General features: G+C 44.0%; 1 protein-coding gene across 3 annotated transcripts in view; it reads left to right on the forward strand.

Moving 5' to 3' along the window:
• Positions 1-27,352, forward strand: part of MMD (monocyte to macrophage differentiation associated) — a 153,940-nt gene that overhangs the window by 109,996 nt on the left and 16,592 nt on the right. The gene's annotated exons all lie outside the window — the stretch shown is intronic.

A 27,352-nucleotide genomic window follows, 5' to 3' on the forward strand; every position in this document is an offset into this window, starting at 1 on the left:
GGGTGACTTCAACTTAAGGGCTAATTAACCAGATTTGTTACCTTTAAAAGAACCTTCCAACAGATCAGTGGACAAGCACACACATCTAGACGCACACTTGACCATTAAACATCAAAATTGATAGTGCAGCCTCAAATATGGTGCGAACATTCTTTCAGCTGCAAAAACACTGATAGACTAATTTACGCACCAACTGCCACCAGATCTGCCACTTCGGGGATTGTCAGTGTAACTGCCCTACACCTCCTTTTTCCAGAAAAACTGGTGCTGAGGAGTCTGGCTACCTGCTTGGGCAATCCATCACCCTGCCAGCATTCTTCTCCCATCAAAGGAGGAGGAGAGGCGGCTTCTTCTGGACCCCAATAGGGCTTCATTGTTTTGAATTGATCTCACCACAGACCATTGGGTGGACGATCAGCTTTTTGTGATATTTTTGTGGAGCAAAGAAAAAAAAAGACAATGCAGAAGAGGACTCTGTTGAGGTGGATTGCTCTCTGCATTAAACTCTGCTATGCAGTAGCCATGACACATCCTAAGGATTGGTAGGGAGTCCAAAGACTAGGCTCTCACCACTGTGTTGGCATGCAGTGTGCCTGTCCTTGATTTCTGGCTCTAGCATTGGTGTTGGTGCACATGTTCACAAAGCACTACTGCTTTGACAGCCAGGTCCAAAGGGAAGGACCTTTCGCCTGTTCGGCCTGCACTACTATTTAGTCTGAGCCTACTCTCCAGACCCTTCACCCTGGGAAAAGTACAGCTTTGGCATCTACTTTAAGGTGAGGAGTATGTGGTTAGAAGTACACATTATAAGAACATGCAACTTAACCTTCGGTAACGCTTTCTGGGGAAAGCTCTATCTAACCGCAGATTTCCTCAAAGCCAGCCCACTTCCCCTTTCTGTAGAATGACCTCATTTGTAACATCTAAAAGGTCCAACAATTGTTTCACGTTCTGCATCTGAGAGCACGGATAGAGTCAAGCAAGTAGCTGATGTCAGACCATAGGGCATAGGGGTAGCGCTAATATGCGGCTCCACTCCATTGCTTTTGTGGCAGCACAGAGGCAGAGGTGCACAACACAACCTAGCAGCAGCCTGGAGCATTGTTGAAAAAGATTACGGATCCACTCGGGCACCTGGAGAGTGTTCTTCTGTGAGGAGCCTGCAATTAGATGGAGTATCCACCAGGAGGAGCATTACCAAGCATAAGTAACTTGTTAATTACGAAGCCCATCCCCCAACATGCCAGAACCATCTTCACATAATTCTGTCTTGCATCATTTATTATTACCTCTTTTCACACTCTTTGAACCTTTTGAGATGAGATCCGTAGCCTGGCTGCCAAAATAGTAGTCCATTTCTCATTTAGCCCCCTGCGCAGCTGCAGGTCATAGAACAAGTTCTCACTACTGTTGTTATGTCACATGATAGGCGACAGCCTCCATTTTGGAACATTTGTCACCCTGTTAAGAATCCCATTAACACCCCATGTCTAAGATGAGCATTGGCAAAGCCAAAATGTCTGCCCTTGGCAGGGTGGTGGAATGGCAATTTTTAAAAATATTTTATTGCAAGCAAACACCATTTAAAAAAAGAGGAAAAAATATTTTGCCACTAAGCATTGCAGCCATATGCTTGCATTAAAAATGTTACGTTTAAAAAGATTTACAGCATCTTTTATACTGGTGTGTGTGTTTTTTTTTTTTTTTTTTTTTTTTTTTTTTTTTTTTTTAAACAAGGCTTTCTGTTTGAAAAGCAATATGGTGGCTGTGTGAGGACGGCTGTTTTTTCACTCCTCTCCGAGCTCTTGACCTAGATGAATTGCCCTTTGGCAGTCGGCATGAGAATTGGATGCAGCTCCCGCCTCCCACTTGCTGTGTGGCTGATTTTTGCCGAGCTGCGGTCTCCATGCCTGTTTACCTGGAGGCGGTTTCTGGCCCAGTCTGGTGTGCAGGGAGCAGCAGTGCTGTCTGGAGGCACCAGCCATGCTAGCTACACTGTGGCCCGGTGGAGAAATATGCTTCAGAAGCCTCAAGAGGGTCGAAGATCCGAGGGAGTACTATAACCACAGCTGTGGCAGCAGGAATGAAGTCAGCATGACATCGATCTGAAATACTGGTGGGAGGAAAAATTTTATGAGAAAAGGTCAGTGGGGAGGTGGAGCCCCAGGGGTCCAGGTATATAAAAAATTTACTGTGGACTGTCGTGCTGCAGATCGAGCCGAACATTCGGCTCGGGCCACACCACTCGTCTGCAAGATGCGGCACACCCCCAGACTGCTATGTGCTTTGCAAGGCCCCAAATTGGGCATGGGGCCTCGCTCTGTTTCTGTGCACTGCGTTTTTCGGGCATTCTGACCCCTCTTACCTGTTCTTTTCTTCTTTTCCTGGGACATCTGGTTGTACCTTCCTTTGTTTTTTTTTCCCCCTTCCCATGTTACCTTTTTCTTCCCAGCATTCCTTGTTCCCTATTCTCTATGGTTTCTAGTCTATTCTGTTCTATGTACTTTTCCCTATCTAAGATGGTGTCCTTTTACTTCCTGTTGGTCGTTTCCTGTTTAGTGGAATTTAAGGGCTGTGTTTCTTTCTCTCCTTGCGCTGCAACACTTTCTGTTTGGATGGTGTCTTCGCTCCTGTTTCTTTGCCTTTCTGTGCTGGTTCTCGTCAATTCAGTGTATTTTCCTATATTTGCCTCTGTTGATTCCTGTTCTTTTGTTCCTGTTTCAGGAATCTATCTGTTTGGAGGTTTTTTCCCCTTTTCAGGTTTTTTTTTCCCCCTCTGGCACTATTTCTGAAGGGCACGGTCTGTTCTTGGCGTTTCCATTGCCTACAGCACCGTGGCTACCAGAAAGAGTCGCCCCTATCTGGGCCAAAGCTGAACATTCAAGACCCACGCCACTCGATCTGCGGACTCCAGGTGTGTAAGGAAATGCCTCCTTGGCATGGTTACCCCCTGACTTTTTGCCTTTGCTGATGCTATGTTTTGAATTGAAAGTGTGCTGAGGCCTGCTAACCAGGCCCCAGCACCAGTGTTCTTTCCCTAACCTGTACTTTTGATTCCACAATTGGCACACCCTGGCATCCAGGTAAGTCCCTTGTAACTGGTACCCCTGGTACCAAGGGCCCTGATGCCAGGGAAGGTCTCTAAGGGCTGCAGCATATCTTATGCCACCCTGGGGACCCCTCACTCAGCACAGACACACTGCTTGCCAGCTTGTGTGTGCTGATGAGAACAAAACGAGTAAGTCGACATGGCACTCCCCTCAGGGTGCCATGCCAACCTCACACTGCCTATGCAGTATAGATAAGTCACCCCTCTAGAAGGCCTTACAGCCCTAAGGCAGGGTGCACTATACCATAGGTGAGGGCACCAGTGCATGAGCACTGTGCCCCTACAGTGTCTAAGCCAAACCTTAGACATTGGAAGTGCAGGGTAGCCATAAGAGTATATGGTCTGGGAGTCTGTCAAACACGAACTCCACAGCACCATAATGGCTACACTGAAAACTGGGAAGTTTGGTATCAAACTTCTCAGCACAATAAATGCACACTGATGCCAGTGTACATTTTATTGTAACATACACCCCAGAGGGCACCTTAGAGGTGCCCCCTGAAACCTAATCCAACTACCCGTGTAGGCTGACTGGTTCTAGCAGCCTGCCACACTCGAGACATGTTGCTGGCCACATGGGGAGAGTGCCTTTGTCACTCTGTGGCCTGTAACAAAGCCTGCACATCACCTCCCCCAGGCAGGAGCTGTAACACCTGGCGGTGAGCCTCAAAGGCTTACCCCCTTTGTTCCAGCACCGCAGGGCACTCCAGCTAGTGGAGTTGCCCGCCCCCTCCGGCCACGGCCCCACTTTTGGCGGCAAGGCCGGAGGAGATAATGAGAATAACAAGGAGGAGTCACTGGCCAGTCAGGACAGCCCCTAAGGTGTCCTGAGCTGAAGTGACTCTAACTTTTAGAAATCCTCCATCTTGCAGATGGAGGATTCCCCCAATAGGGATAGGAATGTGCCCCCCTCCCCTTGGGAGGAGGCACAAAGAGGGTGTACCCACCCTCAGGGCTAGTAGCCATTGGCTACTAACCCCCCAGACCTAAACACGCCCTTAAATTTAGGATTTAAGGGCTTCCCTGAACCTAAGAATTTAGATTCCTGCAACTTACAGAAGAAGAAGACTGCTGAGCTGAAAACCCCTGCAGAAGAAGAAAGAAGACACCAACTGCTTTGGCCCCAGTCCTACCGGCCTGTCTCCTGCCTTCCAAAGAAACCTGCTCCAGCGACGCTTTCTCCAGGACCAGCGACCTCTGAATCCTCAGAGGACTGCCCTGCTTCCAAGAGACCAAGAAACTCCCGAGAACAGCGGCCCTGTTCAACAAAGACTGCAACTTTGTATCCAGAGGAGCAGATTTAAAGACCCCTGCAATCCCCGCAAGAAGCGTGAGACTTGCAACACTGCACCCGGCGACCCCGACTCGACTGGTGGAGAAACAACACCTCAGGGAGGACCCTCCGGCGACTCCGAGACTGTGAGTAACCAAAGTTGTCCCCCCTGATCCCCCACAGCGACGCCTGCAGAGGGAATCCCGAGGCTCCCCCTGACCGCGACTGCCTGACTCTAAAATCCAGACGGCTGGAAAAGACCCTGCACCCGCAGCCCCCAGCACCTGAAGGATCGTAACTTCAGTGCAGGAGTGACCCCCAGGAGGCCCTCTCCCTTGCCCAGGTTGTGGCTACCCCGAGGAGCCCCCCCCCCCTTGCCTGCCTGCATCGCTGAAGAGACCCCTTGGTCTCTCATTGAGTCCTATTGAAAACCCGACGCTTGTTTGCACACTGCACCCAGCCACCCCAGTGCCGCTGAGGGTGTACTTTTTGTGTGAGCTTGTGTCCCCCCCGGTGCCCTACAAAACCCCCCTGGTCTGCCCTCCGAAGACGCGGGTACTTACCTGCTGGCAGACTGGAACCGGGGCACCCCCTTCTCCATTGAAGCCTATGTTTTGGGCACCACTTTGAACTCTGCACCTGACCGGCCCTGAGCTGCTGGTGTGGTGACTTTGGGGTTGCTCTGAACCCCCAACGGTGGGCTACCTTGGACCCCAATTTGAACCCCGTAGGTGGTTTACTTACCTGCAAGAACTAACATTACTTTACCTCCCCTAGGAACTGTGAAAATTGCACTGTGTCCACTTTTAAAACAGCTAAATGTGTTTTATGTAAAAAGTATATATGCTATTGTGAATATTCAAAGTTCCTAAAGTACTTACCTGCAATACCTTTCAAATGAGATATTACATGTAGAATTTGAACCTGTGGTTCTTAAAATAAACTAAGAAAATATATTTTTCTATAACAAAACCTATTGGCCTGGAATTGTCTCTGAGTGTGTGTTCCTCATTTATTGCCTGTGTGTATGTACAACAAATGCTTAACACTACTCCTTTGATAAGCCTACTGCTCGACCACACTACCACAAAATAGAGCATTAGTATTATCTCTTTTTGCCACTATCTTACCTCTAAGGGGAACCCTTGGACTCTGTGCATACTATTCCTTATTTTGAAATAGTGCATACAGAGCCAACTTCCTACAAGGTGTAAGCAGCACGTGAGTCGTGACAGATTGCAGCACCAAATTCTCCCAACGTCATCTAACACCATGGATGATACAGTGGCGGCTGCTGCAGATCCTGATCAATCTCTTCTGGCAACTATTCAGAAACAGGCTCAGGAACTGCAACAATTACGCAATGAGAATGCTGCGTTACGACAGGCTTTGGCTTTCCGCAGTGGCGATGTTCCGACTGTCTCCGCCTCTACTCCTCGTTTCTCCAGTGAACCAACTAAACTGTGTGAATTCCTTGATTCATTAACTGTGTATTTTGCCTTCCGACCTACCCAATTCTCCCATGACAGGACAAAGGTGGGATATCTTATCAGTGCGTTATCTGGTCCTGCCCTGGCCTGGGCAACCCCGATGGTATCATCCAACGACCCGGTATTGTCTGACTATTCCGCCTTCGTGAATCGGTTTAAACAAATGTTTAGTCGTCCAGGATTGGAGGGCTCTGCGGAAGAAGCCTTATGTGACATCCAACAAGGCTCCCAAGATGTCCTTCAATATATTGCGCGCTTTCGTCAGCTAGCGGCTGAGACCACCTGGGTGGAACAAACTCTGGTGACTTTGTTTCGCAGAGGACTTAAAGAAGAAATAAAAGATGTTAGTACACTCCACTAGAGTTGAAGATCTTCGTGGTCTGATGGATCAAGCACTTTCCATCGAATACCGTCTCCAAGAACGACGATTGGACAAGAGAAAGAGTAGAGGATCTTCCCAGCCAAGCACTTCACGGGTTTATCTGCATCGTTCCGAGGAACCTCGCCCTCCTGCTAGAGACATAGAGGGAGAACCTATGCAAGTGGATACCACTCGAGGCCCACTTTCCGTTGGCGAGCGGGAAGACAGACGTAAGAAAGGATTGTGCCTGTACTGTGGTGCTGCTGGCCACATGCTTCGTGCCTGCCCCGTGCGTCCTCAAAGGCCATCGGGAAACGCCACTTCCCGTCTTCTGTAATGTGATCGGCTATACCTTCCATCAGTTCATTTAAGGACAATGCCACGTCCTTGTTCAAGTTACCTGTCATGTTACAACTACCTGACGGCTGTCAAGAAAGAACAATGGCATCACTAGATTGTGGTGCTAGTGGTATATACATGGATAAGACTTGGGCCACTACTCAACAAATTCCAGTGGATGGATCCTTAATATCCTCTGGTCCAGTCGATACTACCACCCTGACATTAAGTTTACAATTTGGTAACCATCAAGAACACATCTCCTTTGATCTCATATCATCCCCCAACCATACCATCATTTTAGGAATTCCGTGGTTCATAAGACATAATCCGTATGTGAATTGGGAAACCCGGACTATTTCCCTGTCTTCAAAGTTTTGTCATGAGAACTGTTTTGCTTCTGACACATATTGGTCACCTAAGAGATTGACACCTACTGAAAGTACTACCGGATGTTCCATCAATACTGTCCAAGGAGTCCCTGAACACTATTTAGAATTTCAAGATGTGTTCCAAAAACCATCCAGACCTGTGTTACCTCCACATCGAGATTACGATTGTGCTATTCCCTTGGAACCTGGAACTGTCATTCCCTTTGGGAAGATGTATTCACTCACGGAACCCAAAAAGGAAGTCCTAAAGGAGTATCTGGAAGAAAACTTACAGAGTGGTCTTATTGTACCATCGTCCTCTCCGGCAGGGGCTCCCCTCTTTTTTTGTACCCACGAAGACGAAGGATCTCCGTCCTTGCCTGGATTTTCGAGGCCTGAATAAGATAATTATAAAGGACCGTTATCCTTTGCCCCTCATCAAGGATATACTAGAGGCAGTCAGAGGGGCTCAACGCTTTACCAAACTGGATCTAAGGGGAGCCTACCACCTTTTACGTCTTAAAGAAGGAGACGAGTGGAAAACAGCTTTCAGGACCCCATTTGGTCATTATGAGTACAGAGTTATGCCTTTTGGTCTCACTAATGCCCCCGCAATTTTCCAAAGATTTATGGACTCTGTGTTTTCTGATCTTTTGAACCAAACAGTTGTCATCTACTTAGACGATATTCTTATTTATTCTAGACATCCTGAACTGCATTCCTCTCACGTGAAACAAGTCCTTCAAAGACTCAGGGAACATCAACTATCTTGTAAACCAGAAAAGTGTGAGTTTGACAAGACGGAAGTCAAATATGTGGGTTATCATTTAAGTCCCACTGGCATAGCTATGGACCAAGAAAAGGCACAAGCCATCCTAGATTGGCCATCTCCTTCTTCTATTAAGGAGACACAATGTTTTCTAGGATTAGCTCATTTTTATCGGCAGTTTATCTTAGACTTTGCAAAACAAACCAGCCACATAACTCACACTTTAAAAAAGGAAAACTTAACGAAAGGTTTTGTCTGGACTAAGGCGGCTGAAACAGCTTTTCAAGGTCTAAAGAAGGCTTTCACTCAAGCTCCCATCTTGAGACACCCAGATACCAACAAACAATTTATTGTTGTTACTGATGCTTCCGAAAGAGCCATCGGAGCTGTCTTACTCCAACAACAAGAAGATGACGGTCTTGAACATCCAGTTTTCTATTTGTCCCACGTACTCTCTACATCGGAACAACATTACTCAGTACTAGAAAGGGAGTTATTAGCTCTGAAAACAGCCTGCCTAGAGTGGAGACAGTTTCTTATGGGTTCCAAGGAGCCTTTCGAGGTGAGAACAGACCATCGTAATCTACAATGCTTACGTAATTTTATATGCCAGAATAGTTGCCAGGCTCGTTGAGCCTTTTTCTTCAGTCAGTATGATTTTTACATCACCTATATTCCTGGATCCCAAAACATTCTGGCAGATGCTCTGTCTCGCCATTATCCAGATTGTACTCCTACCCCATCTCAGTATCTACTTGAGCCTAGTAAGATCATCGGAGTAGCTCAGTCTTTCCTGGATGAGGTACAACTGGAATACTCCAGCCTGTCTGACCACCAAGTAGAGAAATTAAACCCTCTTATATGCAGAAGGCAAGGATATTATTATTATCGGAACCTGTTGTTCCTCCCTACTAATAGAGTAAGAGAAAAAGCACTACAAATGTGCCATGATTCGCCGGTTGCTGGTCATAGAGGCATCAAGGCCACACAAGAACTTCTCTCGCGATCTTTCTGGTGGCCTACCTGGAAATCGGATGTTGAAAGATACGTTCAGGCTTGTCCCATATGTGCTCAAGTAAAGATTCCCTGTACCAGACCTGCAGGATTACTACAACCATTGCCTGTTCCACCAGCTCCCCGGCACACCATTTCTACTGATTTCATGTGTTCGCTCCCTCCATCAGCAGGAAACTGGGTTATCATGGTCACAATCGATTCCTTTACTAAGATGGCTCACTTCACTGCCCTGAAAAAGTTACTTACTTCCCAAGAACTAAGTCACATATTTATCCATCATATTTTCCGTCTCCATGGACTTCCACATACCATTGTATCTGACAGAGGACCTCAGTACATTTCCCTGTTTTGGAAATAATTTTGTAGGACACTGAATATCAATATAGCACTATCATCGGGTTTCTATCCTCAAACCAATGGACAGACTGAGCGTCTTAATCAAGGATTAGAGCAATACCTTCGCTGTTTTTGTAATTCTACCCAGAGCGACTGGAACACTTACCTCCCTATTGCTGAATTCTCCTACAATAATACTGTCCATAGTGCCTCCAAGGTCATTCCTTTTTTCTGTTCTCCTGGCTATCATCCCACCTCTTTCCCAACTTCTCCTCAGTCTACCTCTCCTCTGCCTGCTGTTACTTCCCTTTCCAGACGACTTCTACAGATCCATAGATTAATTCGATCCAACTTGTTGAACACCAAGAGATATATGAAGAAAATAGCAGACAAGAAACGTAGGAACATTCCAGACTATCACCTTCAGGATAAAGTCTGGCTTTCATCAAGATTCTTGCCTTAATGCCTTTCTCAGAATAAGTTCACACCCCGCTATTACGGTCCTTTCCGTATCCTTCAGCTGATTAATCCTGTCACTGTCCGTCTTCACTTGCCTCGTACATGGAAAATTCATCCGGTTTTTCATGTTTCCCAGCTCAAACCTTACGTACCTGATCCTTACTCTCGTCAGTTTCCTTGTCCTCCTCCTGTGTTAGTGGATGATGTACCTGAATATGAGGTACAAGAAATTTGTGACTCTCGTATCTTTCACAAACGTCTTCAGTATCTGATTCGTTGGAAGGGTTATCCTCTCAGTGAATGCTCTTGGGAAGATGCATCTTCTGTTCACGCACCTCTTCTGATTCGTCATTTTCACAGCTTATTTCCGCACAAACCTGGGCCTTTGGGGGGGACCTACTGTCGCGCTGCGTGTTGCGGCACGAGCCGAACATTCGGCTCGGGCCGACCCACGCGTCTGCAAGACGCGGCGCGCCCCCAGTCTGCTGTGTGCTTTGCGAGGCCCCAAATAGGGCATGGGGCCTCGCTCTGTTTCTGTGCCCCGTGTTTTTCGGGCATTCTGACCCCTCTTACCTGTTCTTTTCTTTTCCTGGGACATCTGGTTGTACCTTCCTTTATGTTTTTTCCCCCTTCCCATGTTACCTTTTTCTTCCCAGCATTCCTTGTTCGCTATTCTCTATGGTTTCTAGTCTATTCTGTTCTATGTACTTTTCCCTATCTAAGATGATGTCCTTTTACTTCCTGTTGGTCGTTTCCTGTTTAGTGGTATTTAAGGGCTGTGTTTCTTTCTCTCCTTGCGCTGCAACACTTTCTGTTTGGATGGTGTCTTCGCTTTTGTTTCTTTGCCTTTCTGTGCTGGTTCTCATCAATTCAGTGTATTTCCTATATTTGCCTCTGTTGATTCCTGTTCTTTGATTCCTGTTTCAGGAATCTATCTGTTTGGAGGTTTTTTCCCCTTTTCAGGTTTTTTTTTCCCTCTGGCACTATTTCTGAAGGGCACGGTCTGTTCTTGGCGTTTCCATTGCCTACAGCACTGTGGCTACCAGAAAGAGCCGCCCCTATCTGGGCCAAAGCCGAACATTCAAGACCCACTCCACTCGATCTGCGGGTTCCAGGCGTAAGCAGCACGCGAGTCGTGACAGGGACAGATCTAGCAGCTTCAGTGGCAGTTTCGTTTAAAAATGCCAGCAGTACCTAAAGACTCGACTGCTGTATAGGGTGTTGATACTCCTATATATGATACTCTGTCTCCTGGTCAGCAATAAATTTGGTGCTAGATAGTTAACAACCTCTTTCTGAGCAAATTAATTTGGGGTCCCCACTTGTCGCAGCTGCCCCTGTATGGGAAGAAGATACTCTAGTACCATGTTCTAAGCCCCACGAAGGTCATGAGGTAACGCTTAGAATTCAAAGGATTACACTTACAGGGATCACAGGGAATCCATCACCCAGATTATTGGAGGCTTGGTGAGCCATTCATCTGCTATTCAAAGTAAGAGGCCCAGACCACAGACCTTTTTGGGCGCTATGGCACGGTGGCCACCGATGCTAGTGAACCAAAGGGACTGGGGACTGGTTGTAACTGCTTATGGATGATAACGCTAAGCAAGGCATGGATGCAGATTCAGAGGAGCATTTTTTCTTGCTCTCTAACTGGACTGAAGATGAGAACGCAGATCACCTCTGGGAGCGCTCTTCTGTTAATTTAATGGACAGTGCTCTTAGACAAGCAGCCAAGAGGAAGAACTGGAGCCGTTCTCCTCTACAGAAAGCTTGGATGGTATGGTCACAGATAACAAGAAAAGGTCTGTACAAAAGAAGAAGTTGTCGCTAGGAGGGAAGTAGGCTCCTTTGGGACTAGTCTGCACCCCCGCGCTTGGAGGGTTTCGACTCTTGTATAGGCAAAGCTTCTAATCAGAATATCACGTCACTGGATGTGATCTATCAAAGTATAATGGCACACCGCGATGAGACGTGGATAGAGAGACACAGAACATAAGCTGCCTGCCGTAAATTGCAGCACTCCATTCGTAGAGTCATCAAAGTCTGCTCAGAGCTCTCCGAAAGGATGAGGGAAGCTGAGAACAAGATTTTGTCCTTAGAAACAGCCACTGGATCCTAAAAGAAAGTTGCGGAGGCCATGGAGGCACAAATGGTAGACACCAAGTGGAATCTTGAAGAGCTGGAAAATAGACTCAGACGTAAAAATGTAAGAGTCCTTGGCATCCCTGAAGGACTTGAGGGTAATGATACCTGCAAGTTTATAGTGGAGACTTTCAAAGATAGTTTCCCTGAGCTCTATAACTGGAATTGGAACACAGAAATCCAGAGGACTCACAGGTTCTTCTTCAGATAACATTTTCGAGGCCCGCAGGAAGGCTAGAAACCCAGGGCAATTCCTGTTTACCATGGCAATTTTCTGCTATGCCAAGCTCTTTCAGACTTGGCTATTCCAGATCGTCAGCCCTCATTTGATGGGGGAACATTCTTCATTTGCCCAGGCTTTTGCTACATCACGGTAGAGAGGCACTGGAGGTGGCGTCAGTTGATTCAACCATTCGAAGATGGAGGAGCTCAGGCCTTTTTTTGCTGGGAACATAAACTTAAAGTGATCTGGCAGGATAAACATTACATTGTTGACTCTGAGATTAGAGCAAAGAACCTTTTGCAGTGGTTGGACCCGGGACAGACTACGGATGCTTAATGTGGTAAACTTTATGCAGTCTAGCTTTACTTTCTTAGGGCTTTCTTAATACTGGGTGTTCCCTCTTTATTCATCTTTTTCTTTTGATTTTCTTCTGACTTTATATTTTAGGGCAGACCCTGGTGTCTGTACTTTTTTCGAGTAACAATTTGCATTTCACTGGCTGTTGAGAGCACATAGTGACCACGGGTACAATGTGTTTAAAAATGTATGCTCATGGGGTTAGACTTACACTATGTTAAGAAGTGAGCTTGGGGGAGGGGGATTTCATATCAAGGACCTGGGTGGTCCAACTGCTTTCAAGAGTTGGGAGTGGGTGGAAGTGGGGATTGGGCAAGGGCAGGTGGCACTGTTGCCTGGGAGAGGGGTGTTGGCTTAAGGTTAGGGGCAAGGGTGGAAATCCTTTTTGTTCTTACTTTGGAACGCTCAGCAGACATGATATTCAATATTTAAGCAGTATGTTTTGGTCATGCTTTTTTCATCGGGTAGTAATAGAGGCAGGATTAGTGGTGGTATTGCTGGGGCTCTTACAGATGGGAATTATGGAGCTATGGCTGTGTTATTTCGCTACCTGGTATTCCTAACAATCTTCCATCGTTAATGACCCCTTAATAAAAATGTTTGTCCTGTTGGTAAGCTTTTGGCTTATGTGGGTGTGACGGGCCTTTTTTTTAGGATGTATGGCAGGCTATAATCTACTAATATGTTCTTTAAATAGTTGAGGCCTTAATGAACAGGCCAAGCGAACAAGTGAACAAATACTGTCCTGGTTTTGAAACATTCAAAGCCAGATTTGTTAAGTTTACAAGAGATCCACATCCCATGGGATAAGTGTGGGTGTTTTAATGATTTAGGACTCTTGGCTGGTGTACTCGCCAAGAGGTAACTTCAAAGGGGGGGGGTGCTAGTTAAAAAGTCAACTTTCACCTCAAATCATGTTAAAGCCGACAAACTTCGTCGCTAGACTATAGGTGAGTGTGTTGCTTGTTGTTTAAAGTTCACGCTTTGCTCAATATATGTTTCCAATTTGGATGAATCTGATACTCTTGAGTGTTTAAATTGAGAATTGGCTCTATGGCCCGCACCTCTCATTTTATGTGGGTATCTTAATATACATATTAATGTTCATGATGATCTAACTGATAGTCAGCTTTATAGTGGCAGGAAACCAAGGGTGTATAGGGCCTTACAGCGCTTGGTTAAGGATCACAGCCTGATCCTGGTTTTACATTTTATTGAGTCCTCCATAATAAGTTAGTTTGGCTAGAGTGTTTTTGCGTCCACCACTATAGTCACCCAAACTGTGATTGAGCTGTTTCCTAGAGTCCTCTCGGATCATAGCCCGTTAGGTTTGAAAATTTCAATAACAGGCATGAATAGGCCTCAGCGATTCTGGACCTTTTTAATATACCAAGATCATATGCGCAGGTGGATTCAACAATTTTTTGAAGTCCATAGTGGGACAGCGTCTACTGGTATGGGATCCTCTGAAGGCAGGAATTCACAGGGAGGCTCTGAGCTATAGCCTGCAGCAGCAGAAACAGAAAGAAATTCAAACCCTCTATGGCCAGCTGAATCTAATTGAGGAGGAGCTTACTAGAGGGCTACTTAAGGGATCAGATGTTCAGGAATTGCAACAAAAGTTAGTCATATTAAAATCTAAAATCAATAGGCACCTGGGGATGGAAGTCACGCCAAATTCCACCTCTTTAGAGTAAACTGCTTCTGAAAGCATTATCCCTGCTATACAGGATTGTCAGGGGCTGCTACATGAATCATTTGAAATTTTAAAAGTCTTTAAAGACTTTTATGAAATGCTGTACACTGAAAAGCTAAAGGGAGGGCTACAATTTTCTCCTTAATGATCTAGATACAGTAATTTTAAACCAAGATGACCGGGCAATGTTGGATGCCCCACTTACCTCAAATTAGCTATTGGAGGCAATTAAATCACTAGCTAGAGAAAAGGCCTCAGGCCCCGACAATATCCTGTAATTTTATGCAGTATTTTTTTTCCGTGAACTTAGACAGGATATGCTGTAGACTTTCCTCCAATGGGGGACAATTTCCCCCATCTTGGGAGGCTACTAACATAATTGTATTTAAAAAGAGCGATAAACCAGCAGAACTTCCAGGATTGTATAGGCGGATCTCTCTTAACAGCTGTGGGAAAATATACGTCAAACCTTTGGCAAATATTTAAGTAGGATTATTGTGCCCTTAGTTTAAGTGCACCAACATGGCTTTATTCCTGGCCACGGTATGGCTGACCATATTAGGAGGGTCATTGCATTGTTAGACTTGGCCGCAGCCCAGAACTTGTCCATAATTTGTTAGATTCTGAGAAGGCATTTGATCGGGTGTCATGAGCTTTTCTATGGGCAGTAATGGAGTGGAAAGGCTTTGGGGAATTCCTCATTCAGACTATAAAAGCATGGCATAAGTCGCCAGGAGCTACTGTTTGTACAATGGGTCAGGTGTCCAACAGGATATCGATCTCAAGGGGGACCCGGAAGTGGTGCCCCTTCTCACTACTACAATTCGCCCTCTTTATCAACTCTTTTTATAATCATACTCAAGAAGAACTTGTCTATGAAACCTGTTACTGTAAGCCAGGTGGAATATCGAGTCTTGGCCTATGCAGATGATATATCGGAGATTATATCTGACCCCGTAGCTGCACTACCTACAGTAGAAGACCTAGCGAAACAGTTTGGTTCAGTCTCCAGTTACAAGCTGAATGAGTGTAAAACACAGATCTTATGCAATGAGGGGATGAGATTCTTGTTGTGGACGAAGTAGTATAACTTGGGGTTAACTCACAACAACCTTAGATGAGAATGGTGGAAAAGAACTTAACACCGAATATTAGAAGCAATTAAACAAAGCTTGGAAGGAATAGACCTTTTACACTTATTATTTGGGAGGTGTAATGTCTTAAAGATGTCTATTCTTCTTAAAGTGCTTTGTTTTTAGGACCATCCTATTGAAAATGAATAAGTTGTGGCTCTCCATCCTGCAAAAAGCTTGTTTTAGATTTTTGGGAGGATATAGGAGTTCAAGGTGGGTGGCTAAGTACGTGGTTCTTCCGAGGTGCCAGGGGGGTCTGTTCATAATCTTACATTTTACTTGTGGGCATGTACGCTTCAGCATATGGGTATACTAATTGATGGTGGCTTTAACAGGCTTATCAACTGCAGACGGTTGAACAATCTATGAGATGGCTCTTGGGAGCGATGCTGCTACATGCTTGGTCAAATTCCTAGGGCCTAGGTACTTCAAGAAAACCAGGTTCAGGATCATTAAAGCAGCATACAAGGTATGGGTACAAGTCAAATGAAGGTTAAGCATTTCTAAAATTAACTCGCACATATGGCAGCTCCTGTGGTACTTCCAGTGGTTTTTCATGATACAACCAGGTCTAGCTGGGCTCACAAGGGTCGCATGGCTGTGCACAACTTAGACAGTAATGGACAACTTTGGGCTTATTGTGATTTACAGGTGGCACATGGGTTGTCGAAGGGAGATTTTTTTTTCAAATTACTTCAATTCCAAGATTTTTATTTAAGAACTTAAAGGATACAAACAAACCACTAAAAAAAATCCCTTAGTTAAGGCAGTAATTCATGAAGAAAAGATTGGTTTGATTTATGAACTATTAATACAGGCAACGCCAGATGACTTAGAACTACAGAATAGGAAAAGAGAGACTGGGCTAGGTGCCGAGGGTCAATGGGCTCAAGAATCTCTTGAAAAAAGGTCTTTGTTAGCAGCCAATTTCCAGAGTCAGCATTTTAAAACTATATTTAATTTGTATAGCACCCCAGTAAAGGTGGTCAAGCGGCTGGACAGATCTGGTGCAAATGCTGAAATCATCCATATGTTTTTTTTCATGCCCATAATTAACAATGTTTATACAGGAAATGTAAAGATTTTTGGTGTTAGTACTGCGTATTGATGTTTGTATTACACCTTCTCTATTGATTCTGGTGGTGCTCAAGGGGTTGAATAATGATAGATTACTCAAACAGGAAACATGTTTATTATTTATTGCCTCAGCTGTCTCCCAAATTTGTATAACATCAGCATGGCTAAGTCCTGACCCCCAATATTTTCTATGTGGAGATCAAGGTTGTTAGCAATCTATCATATCAAAACCTCTCTGTATAAATTTAAAGGACACAACAAACGGCATAGAGGGGCCAAGATTTGGGCTCCGCTAACTACCTGGATGGAGGCAGCTGTAGAGCAGCATATCTGCACTTTTTAAGCTATTTGTACTTTATTAGGGAATTCTGGGCACTGTTTTATTTTTTACGAGTAGACCTTGAATCAATATTACTATTAATATTACACAGCACTTTTAGTTGTATGGGGTCGTGATTAAATCTTGGTCAGAATTCAACGATATAGTATCATATTTGTGAATTATTAGTTATACTAAAATTAGGCAGTTCTTAAAACCTAGATTAATGGTTGCCACTACAGATATGTGACCTTTGGTTATCATCTACTTCATAATCTATTGCTGCTATCCGTGGTTGGTTATCAGTCTTGCTGCTAGAGTTTTTGCACTGCACTTTGTATCATCCACACAAGTCACAGCAACTACAATGTTACAGTGTCACTTACACACTTTATAAGTGCAGCTTTAAAATAAAGACTGAAAATAACTTCCCATCAAACTGGGCACACCATGTACAGACAAAATAGAGGCAATATTCAAAGTTATTACAAAAAATAAATAAAATAAACAAACACATTAAACCAGTTTTACTAGTGAAAAGAGCAGCAACAAGAGAATTTTAGAGCCCAATGGATGAAGCCCAGTGACCAAAAGCCCCTCTACATATTAATATTTTGTTTGACTTTTTTGGGGAACACAATTCTGAGCTGCAGCTGCCTTAAAGATTAGATCTAAAAACCAAATGCATACTCCAGATAAACCCAGTTCTAATTGTCACGTAATTTTCCAAAGCAAGATACCGGAAAAGGCAATGATGAGACTGTTCCAAAACCTTGTATATTTAAACTATCTTCTTCATAACCATCAGCCTGGATTTAGACTTTTAAGGTGCACCCAAAAAGCCATGGCCCTTATAAGGGAGGAATTCCTCTTGGTGGATGGAAACAATAAAATAATATTTTTACGACAAGACATGTGTTTGGCATAGGCACTGCTGAACGTGCAGTTTTGTTGGACAGGATAGAAAATGGGCAGGAATAGCAGTCCAATCCTTTTTTTCCAACTGCAGTCAAAAACATTAAGATGACAACTACTGAATCCTCAACTTGTTCAGTCCCCTTAATGCCTTTCAACACTTCTCCCTTTCTTTTTGTTCAACATCTACATTCCCCCTTTTGGAGAGCTCCTCGAGCAGTACCATGTGAACTTCCAAATGTATGCAAGTAGCACTCAAATTTAATATTACACACATTTACATTCAAATACCTACAACCCAGGCAATAGTAATATAACCTCAGGCTTGTACCACATCCTGTGCGCTGTGAAGAACTACAATTGCATTAACAGGACATGGTCTGAGATCCTCACAGTGGGAGAAAGTTAGCTCATATCAGTACCCATTGACTGGCCTCGCCCACCACACACAACCCAATAGAAGCTTGGGAAATGCTCTTTAACCACAAGTAAATGCATTTGTTAAAGGGCTCACTGTTTAGCTCTCTTATTTCGCAGAACTCATTCACTAAATAAATTGACTACTGGGTGGACCTTAGCAGATCCCTTGCCTTGTTCCACTTGTCATAACAGTCTCATTTACACCAGACTCCCCCCAAAACCAATTGAAAAACTATTAAAATTGCAAAATCAGGCTGCCGGAATTTACCATAACCTACACAAGTAGGGACAAATCATCTTTGTGTTAAAGGTACTCTGATAGTCATTGAAGACACGATCAGATTCAAGGATCTCTGCATCTTCCCCCAAGCACATGGGGAGAACCCCAAATATTAGCAAAACCCAGATATATGTTGTATCTTAGAAACTTCTGGTCACTAGCAAATATTGTAGAGGCTATTCAAAGATGAAGGCAGATCCCTGGGAGTACAATCCCTAAGACTATGGAATGTCCTCTACCCTTATCTGAAATTAGAACCCAACCACCTGCGCTTCAGGAAAATCTTCTAAACTCAACTGTTCCAATGCACTTTCTAAATGGACCTTCCTGACAAGGGTCACAATTGTACTTCGTCAGCTCACACCCTACCTGATCAGATATATTAGACCTGCACATCAATCCTTATCCAGGTCCATATCTGAAGTATCCAAAAGCTTACAAATAGCATTTTATTGAACTCTTGAATTATAAATAGAAAAATCGAGGTTTTACATTGGATGTATACGAAAAGGCTGTAATTTGAAGACTTTTTCCAGCAGTGGAAGCTGAATATAGGTCTTTCAAAGCGTGTGGGTCCCCATTTCAGCCTATGCATCAAGTCTCCCTTCAGCACATTTCTAGGAATGCATTCATCATAGTGTTTATCATTTCCACCCTTATGGGTGCTGTTTTTGAACATTCGCAATAAGGAGCTGCTAAACCGCGCCTCCCTGCATGTGTCTTTGCCCAAATATAGTAACTATTTTGACTAAATTAATTGGCATTCTGAACTGTCCACTATAAATGTGAGCCCACCTCTTAGGTGGCGTAAATGTCACATAACCTGTGGACCCCACCCAGGCTCTTAACCTACATGATGGCCACTTAGCAATATTTAGCACATACTGTTATTGTCTATGCCAGTATAATGAGAATAATGTTGCAGCTTCCTTGTCTTTAATCTGCCCAGTTTAATCCTGATTCCTGTATCTGCTGCCTTAGCCATGCTCCCTACACCAGTAATTCTTTTTTGCTGTAACTTCCTCCTGTAAAGGCAGGCATGAAGAGGTGTGAATGGACTATATTTCTAAATGCGAAGGGTCCCTCTCACAATCTTATAATGTTGGGATATAGTGCCTTATGTTAAAGGCTTCATAAGTCACAGCAGCTGTGAAATAAATGTTCAGAAAGGCGGAGGACTAGTGCAGGAATTTGGGTTCACACTATACACCACTGCTACATCAGTTAGGACTGGGAGTGTCTGGAATCACTAGAAAAGGGTTATAGTAATTGTTTTTAAAGTTCTGAGTATCTCAACATTATCTTTAATCAGAGTTTTTTTTTTAACAACTTTATTTAGTTTTAGCTTTACAGTTACAGGATTCAAGCAAACACACACTTATAGCTTTCGGTTCTGAAAAAACTATGTTATTGTTGCTCTGTGCAGGTAATTTCTACCATTGTGTAGGCAGAAAGGTTATTTCTATCCGTTTCTAATTCCCAAATAGAGCAGAGACCCAAGGAGTGAGTTCATTGTCTGTCGAGCTTACACATGATGACGAATAGCCGCATAGATTTGAGTGGTGTAATACATCTGACATGGTAGTTTGATCTCCTCCAATCACTTTCAAGTGAATTTTGAATGGGAGCCATGCACGTGAAAGCTATAGTGCTGATAAACTTTACATTGCAATCCTATTTTACCCACTACAAATATATAAGTGGAATGGCCTGGAGCTTTAAAATGAGCTATCACTAGCTGCATACCTAACAGGGGCATAATTTACTTTTTGGTTCAAGTTGATGGTTGAAGTGGTGTCAGTGTCCAGGTCCCTAAACTGCAAGATTGTGGGATGAAGCAGCAAGGTTATTCCTATGATGCATTTAATGGGTGATGGTATCTCTTTCCAATAGGACTGGATATGCAGACATGACCACCACATGTGAACTAGGGTTTGTGTTTTTCCGTAGACCTTCAAGCGCCTAGCTGATAATCTGAACATTGCTTTTCGTCTAGTTGGGACCAGATACCACTGTATCATTATCTTGTAGGCATTTTCTTTTTGCTTTACTCACATTGAAGACTTGATGACTTGCAACCAAATTTTGCACTATGTTTTGCTTTTGTTATGATCCCGTGCGCAATTGAGTGCATAGTTTTGTTTTTGTGGGAGCCTCAAATTATTAATGTGACAGTGGAGAATAGAAATATCCATACATCCTTGTTTGTGTTTGAACATTAATTCTGTCTGGGTTTTCTATCCCTGTCTAGTCTCATATCTTCTTGGAACCAATCCAATGTACCTGGTAGAGTAGGAGAAAATCGTTCTCTTGCATTAGGCTAAATTCTTTCTTCGCAGTCCTCCCTTATGACCAGCTCTGTCAACAAATAGGTTTTCTTAAAGGGGTGAGGGGTAAGTTCTGTTTTTTAAAGTCTGCATCAGGTATTCTGGGCACAAAGTGTGGGATGTTCATCTGTACAGGCAGCGGTGAGGAGAATGTAGTTACTCCTGCTGTTCTAGTGATGTGGCCCAGTATACTAACACCTTTGTCCTTGACGTGATGAGATGCTTAGGGGTTTTAAGTCAGAGTCTTGGAGGGAGCCATAAAAAATAGCGAATTGGAATGGGGGAAAAAGCTTTGTTTGTAGCATTTTCTGCCAGCTCACTAGTGTTGGATGCGGGTGTTGTAAGTTGTTTCTCTCCAAGAAACCCCTCCACCCGAACCCACAATGTGCCAGGACAAAATCTCCACCTTAGACTGTTATTATTTTTTTCCAGCCATCAAGTTTAGACATACTTCTCAAAATCTGGGATCATTAAGCGACTATCAAAATACTTTCAGCCCCAGTGAGTGCATAGTCTGCTGTAGCTTTGAAGTATCCATTTTCACTGGCGAGACATTGAAGTTGACCAGGAATGAATTTTTCCTCTAGGTGCCAGGTTATATGAACATGGGGAGAACTGTTGGGGTATGGGAGGGGATATAGGAACACACCTGTACTAAATTGGATTATTATTCTGGAAGGGACTACCCACATCAAGGAATAGTCACAGCCCTCTACATCAATAAATTAACCCAAGCTCATTCCATTTAAGCTATGGCACAGAGCAGACAGGCTTAACTTAGGGGTATGTGTAAAGTACTTGTGCAGTGCCAAAACACTAATAAGATCCACATGTAAAAGAATACAAATCCCAAACTGAAGTGGAAAAATAGAGTGCAATTTAATGAACAAAATGACAACAAAATATAAAAAATCTAATAAGTGAAGCCAGAGATAAGAAGTTTAAAATGTTTAAGTAGGAACATCAAGAACAGTAAAGTACTAATGATAGTCAGTAGTCAGGGGAGACCAGGACCTAAACGCAGTGTGGCACTGACTGTATTGGCACACAAGTTAGATACACCATCCAGGTTTGTTGTGGTCAAATATTATACCTTCTGATTTTAAGGAGTCCCAATCCACCTCAGGAATACACTTCTACAGTTCCCCAGGACCTCTGAGGAGGCAATTAGAGACTCATTGGTTGTCAGTTAGAGAACAAGAGCAGGGTCCAGTCTCCATTGATCACCTGAGTGGATGCATGGAAAGGCCTTTTCCAGCTTACTGAATCCCTGTAGGTTTTTTCAGGAGGTCCGCCTTCTGGCCAATGGTCCAAGTCTTTGTCCTATGTACAACAGAGAGCAGGTCTAGTCCTTCAGGGCTCTTCTTGGGTTACAGAGAGCAGGTTATATCCTTTTCTGATCTTCTGAAGGTCAAGGAGTGTTCTGAAGTGGGTACTTGGAGGTGCCCAATTTATACTTGCATTAACTAGTAAGTAAAAATGACTCCTAGGCACACCTTAACCAATAGAACAAAAATGTAAGGGGTCAGCACTATCCACTTTGGGCGTTCCTGGGATGGCTTAAGTCTTCAGCCACACTACATTTGGGCTCTGAGAGGTTGGATAGTATTTGAGGAGATTACTGTGGTATTTCTAGTGCCCCATTGTGGGTCCTAGTAGCAGCCACGGAACCCCCCAAAAACACTAAGATCGAGAAGTCTGAGTATCCGGGCAGTGCTTTCTCAATAATTGCTTTTGACATCATGTTTCCCTTCCTTTGAAGTGTATCCCAACATGTTGTATGTAAACCCAGTCAACATGTCAAGCATATTTTAACACAAACAGGACTTGCCACTGTAATGTCAAAAAAATGCTCACACCCTCCACCCTGCATATTCTGGTAGGTTCAGGAGAGTCCTCTCTGCTCATTCAAGTCATCTTTTTGTTTGCTTCTGTGAGCCAATTCACACCTTTTTTACACCTATTCAAATGCTATTTACTGGCTGACAGAACTGCAAGAGCACATTTAACCCTCAGGAACTTCAGACATTGAAAAGGTAACTTTCTTAAAGTTACTTTTGTGTAATATTTATTACTAATCCAACATCAACATTGAATTGGGGTCTATGAACTATTAAAAATAATTGTTGAATTAATTTTTTTAAGTAAGTCCCATTCACCGGATACAGAAATAGGATTTTAATCCATACTCTGGTTTTCTACAAAGGACAGCAATACCTGCCACAATAGAAAACAGGTTTTGGGTGCTAGTCAATGTAAGGGCATGTTAACTTTAAATGTCTGCATATCCTACTTTAAATACTATGCATCCTGCCTTGCAGACTACAAGGCCGGCAGAGGGATGACTTAATAATATTTTAAAGGGAAGTTTTGACTTGTGAAGAAGGTTTATTTAGAAAGATCGAATTACAGTTTTACACTGCTGTAGACAGGCCCGGCATGAAGCCATGTTTGCACTGCCACTGTACTGAATGACACTATAGGTGCTGCAGTCTTCTAGTACCATTAACCTTTTAGGCTGTGGGTACATCTTGTCATGCCAGCTAGGAATATGGCAATTCAACCATGTTTAAAGGTGGGCACAGGCACTTCAACGCAGGTGAGCAGGGTTGAAATGCACAGAATTCTAAAGTCAGCAAAAACATAGGGTCCAGCAAAAGGTAGAAAATACAGGGTGACCATGCAGTGTCCATCCAGTTTTGCCGTAAGTGCAATTCAGAGTTCCCATGGTCGGGCCATCCCCTCCGGACCATGAGGATGTACTTGTTCAGCCTGCCAGGCTTTTAAATATAAAGGCCATCTGCTGCAGGAAAGGGCGGTGGCAGGATCATGAAAATATGCAGTTCAAGGCCCAACAAAGTAGACTCCAGTCTTCGGGCGCAAAGACCTAGAGGGAATTTAGTCGAGGGAGACTCTAAATCCGGGTTGCCTCAAGGTCAGCAGGAGCAAAGCCATGACACTCTCCTAGGTGGGAATCAGGTTTGAGAAACCACAGATTCAGGGGCCCTCTGGAAACCTACACCCAGGACAAAGTCAACACGGAGGATGCAGATCCTTTGACAAGCATGCAAGGATCGATCCTCCAGGCTTCAACCATGTAAGGAGTCTTGATTGGAGGCCATATATCCATTTAAGTAAGCTGGTCACTGTGCCCTGAGGCTATAGCAATGAGACCTCAGCTATCAAGTAGGGGTACTGACTCTGAGCCTGCTCTGCACTGAGAACCACCCTCTGCTTCAGAAAAGACTTGAGCCAAAGGCTCCGAGCCTCGATTCCACACCACGCCTTTCAGACCCTGAGATGGTAAAGTCTGCCTCAAAGCTGGCACAGAAAAAAATGTCAACTTCACCCTGCCATCGAGTGACAGAACCCTGGTCTTCTATTTTTCGAAGGAGCCTGTTATCTGGCAAAGGACGCTTTACATTCAGCCAGCTTCAGAAGATTCTGGCTAGGAGCCCCTGCCCCCCAACCCCCCCACAACTGCAAGAGGCTAACCCTGCACGCATTAAGAAGAGGATTACCTGGAAGAAGGCCATCTAAGAAGACCTCCAGTATTACCGAGTCTACAAATAGCACAGGTAGCAAGTCACCAGCCCTGCACCACTGCCGCCACACAAATTCCTCCCCCAGCACACTCATCTCACAAGTCACCTTCACAACAAAACCTAGTTTACAAGCACGTGCAAACCTCAACTACAGCGCTCAATATGACTCAAGGGACCCATACTTTCAGCCAGACCCACCAAATAATGGGGATGACTCATGGAAGGACTACGGTGCTGACCCTCAAGACTGTTCAAATCTTGCGTCCTATCCATTTAAGTTTTTGCCTCCTGATTACACACCAGTCTATTCCACTGTCATTCAGAGTGCAGCAAACCACAAGAAGATGAATCTTCATGTCAAGGAGAACTTTCTAGTTGAAGCACTATCCAAGGTTTAAAAGGCCAGTACAATTCCTGCCCATGTTCATGAGTATGACTGCATACACAACCAAGAACTTAAATGAGCCAGTCTGTGTCAGTACCAGAATGGTTATAGACAGGATTGAAAAAATATACAAACCATGCCCTGATGGCCCAGGCTACATCATCCACACGGCTAACAAGTGAGCGTTTCCCCAAGGCACGGGGGATGAACCAACTTCATACAAAGAATGTAGGAAGATTGATGCTGCTGTAAAGCACATTATTGTGTGGGCATCAGTGTATAGTCACAAAACCAATTCTGTAAGCCTCCTGTCGGGATATGATAGGTATCTTTGGAAGGAGATGGAGCAGCTAGTCCGACATCTGCCTGCGGCATTCTGTAAACAAGATAATTAACAAATACAAGAAGGCAAAGTAACATCTTAGTTAAATATTTGCTGCATGTTAGATATGACTGATATTGCTCCCAGGAAGGCTATCAGTAACATTATTTTCCACAGGCATGCTTGGTTGAGGATGTCTGGATTTCAACCAGATTTCAACAACACTTGATCAGTGCCCCCTTTGACAATGAGCATCTGTTTGGGCCCTAGGTGGACACAGTGGTTGAAAAGATTGAGAAAGACACTGATACGGCCATGGCTATGCGAGCCCTCCAAACAACCTGATAAAGGATGAGAGGGAGTGCAGAAACTTTAACATCACCGAATTGCAGCACTGATTGTTTCAGCAGCGTCAGCCCTTTTAGTTGGGACAGACCCTAAAGTCCTATACCAGAGGTGGCTACAAAGGTAACAAACGAAGAAGGGTTTGAAGTGGCTCTGAAAAGGGGTGCTTGTATATTCAAGAAGTGATTTATTTAGCATTCCCCTCGATCTTACAATACCTGTCAGAAGAAGAATTGGGGTATTCCTTTCACCCAGGGCAAGTGGATCCTAGAGGTACTGATTAGAGTTCCACACTACACCACCAAATATACCATCATGCGGTCATGTCATCAGTTGGGAACATACAAGACTGCTACAAAAGAAACTAGCACTTCTCAGCAAAGGTGCCACCAAATCTGTGCCCACACACCAGCAAGGTCAGGGGTGTATTCCATGTACTTCTTCATTCTAAAAAAAAAAGAGCCATACCCAGCAGTCCATCCTTCTTTTCATGGTACTGAATCACAACATCCTGATTAAACATTTCAAGATCAAAAACCTGCAGGATGTCATCCATCTGCTCTGCATTAAAGATCACAGGGTGTCTCTCAACTTCAAGGATTCCTACTCCCACAGCCCCAGTATTCCGGCATCCCATCGCTTCTTCGGGTTAGTGCTAAGTGGTCAACAATATCTGTTTAAAATTCTACCCTTCGGCGTCACAGCAAGCTAAAGTGCCTTTATAACTAGCAGTGGTTGCTGCACATTTGTGTCGTAATGCTAATCATGTGTATCTTTGTCTGGATGGCTGGCTGAAAAAGAGCATCAGCTGTCTGTATTGCCTAGCTTTTGCTCAGGCGACTTTGTTGCTTCTGCAAGGGCTGGAGCTCACAGTCCATGCCAAAAATCGCCATCTCTGCCCTCAACAAATTGAGCTTTTTTGTGGCTGTTTAAAATCTCAAAGGCAGCGCCTATCCCATTCAAGAGACTGACTGCATTTTACATGTTGCTACCCCCTTTTAAGACATTATGGACGATAACAGTGAGCATGATCATGAAACTGTTGGATGTTGGCCTTCTATATTGTCCTAGTGCTTCACATGTGACTTCACACGCACCCATTAAAGGAGTGTCTACCCGGTTAAGAGCGATGGGTGAATGGGAGGATCTACTGTTAGTAGAATCCAGAGTTAATCACCGTCTTACATTGTGGAAGAAGAACTTGTTGCTGGGCAGATCATTTCTGGACCCACCCCTGCGGGTGTCCGTTTCCACAGGTGCCTCACTCGTGGGTTGGAGATCACATCTGAATGACATAACTGTTTACGAAACCTGGGTGCAAGAACAGCGAAAGTGTCACATCCACTTCATAAAGCGGACAGTGGTTCAATTAACACCAGGGCATTTTATCCACTGTTTTTAAAGAAATCAGTTCTAGTGAGGGCAGACAATATGACCACCGTGTGTTGCATTGAAAAACAGTGTGGTTGTCACTTATCCTCTGTCAATGTTAGTCCAATTGATTCTGCACTGGACATTCTTGATGAGATTCAGCTTAAAGCAAGGGTCAGGGGTGGACAACTTTGCTGACCTGCTAAGCATTATGTAACAAAAAGCACACATGTGGAAGTTAAATCCCCAAGCAAATTGTGGATACTTTCAGAAATGGGAGGCACCCACAGTTTCTCAGTTTACCACCACAAAAACATAAAATGCCGAAGCTTCACCCACATATACCCAAACCCACAGCCAGCAATCCACTATGTTTGAACTTGTCAGGATTAATACCATATACATTTCCTCCACTACCGCTTATCATTTACATAGTGAGGAAGCTCACCAAACATGCATGACTAATTTTTTTATGCTGACATGGGCAGCTCAGCCCTGGTACTAAGTGCTTTAAGAAATTTCTGTTAGTCCACATGAGAAGCTGCACATCATAGGCGATCTTCCAACTCAACATCTGCATCATCAAAGACATCCAAACCTCAAAAAATGAATATAGCAATTTTGCACCGGAGATTCTAGATTTTGGGTAACTCAACCCACAAGAGTATTGCATGCTAATCCTGAGGGATGCCTATCATGAACAGTGCCTGTTATTTAGCACAGTGGGAACTCTTAGGGCATTACTGTCCAAATAAGCAGAGAGATCATCTGAAAGCATTGGTGCAAGATATCATCATTTATTTGCTGCACTTTTGTAAGGGCAGTGAACTGCTGTATAGCCTATGCAGAGCATTTGTTCTACAGCAGCACACCTTACAAACTGAAAGTTATTTAATCTGTAATTATCAGGTTGTAGTGCGGTATATTGACATGTACCCTCCCAACTCCCAGGATGCGAGTGCAGATGT

The sequence above is a fragment of the Pleurodeles waltl genome, chromosome 7 (assembly GCF_031143425.1).
Source record: "Pleurodeles waltl isolate 20211129_DDA chromosome 7, aPleWal1.hap1.20221129, whole genome shotgun sequence".
In the NCBI taxonomy this organism is placed as follows: domain Eukaryota; kingdom Metazoa; phylum Chordata; class Amphibia; order Caudata; family Salamandridae; genus Pleurodeles; species Pleurodeles waltl.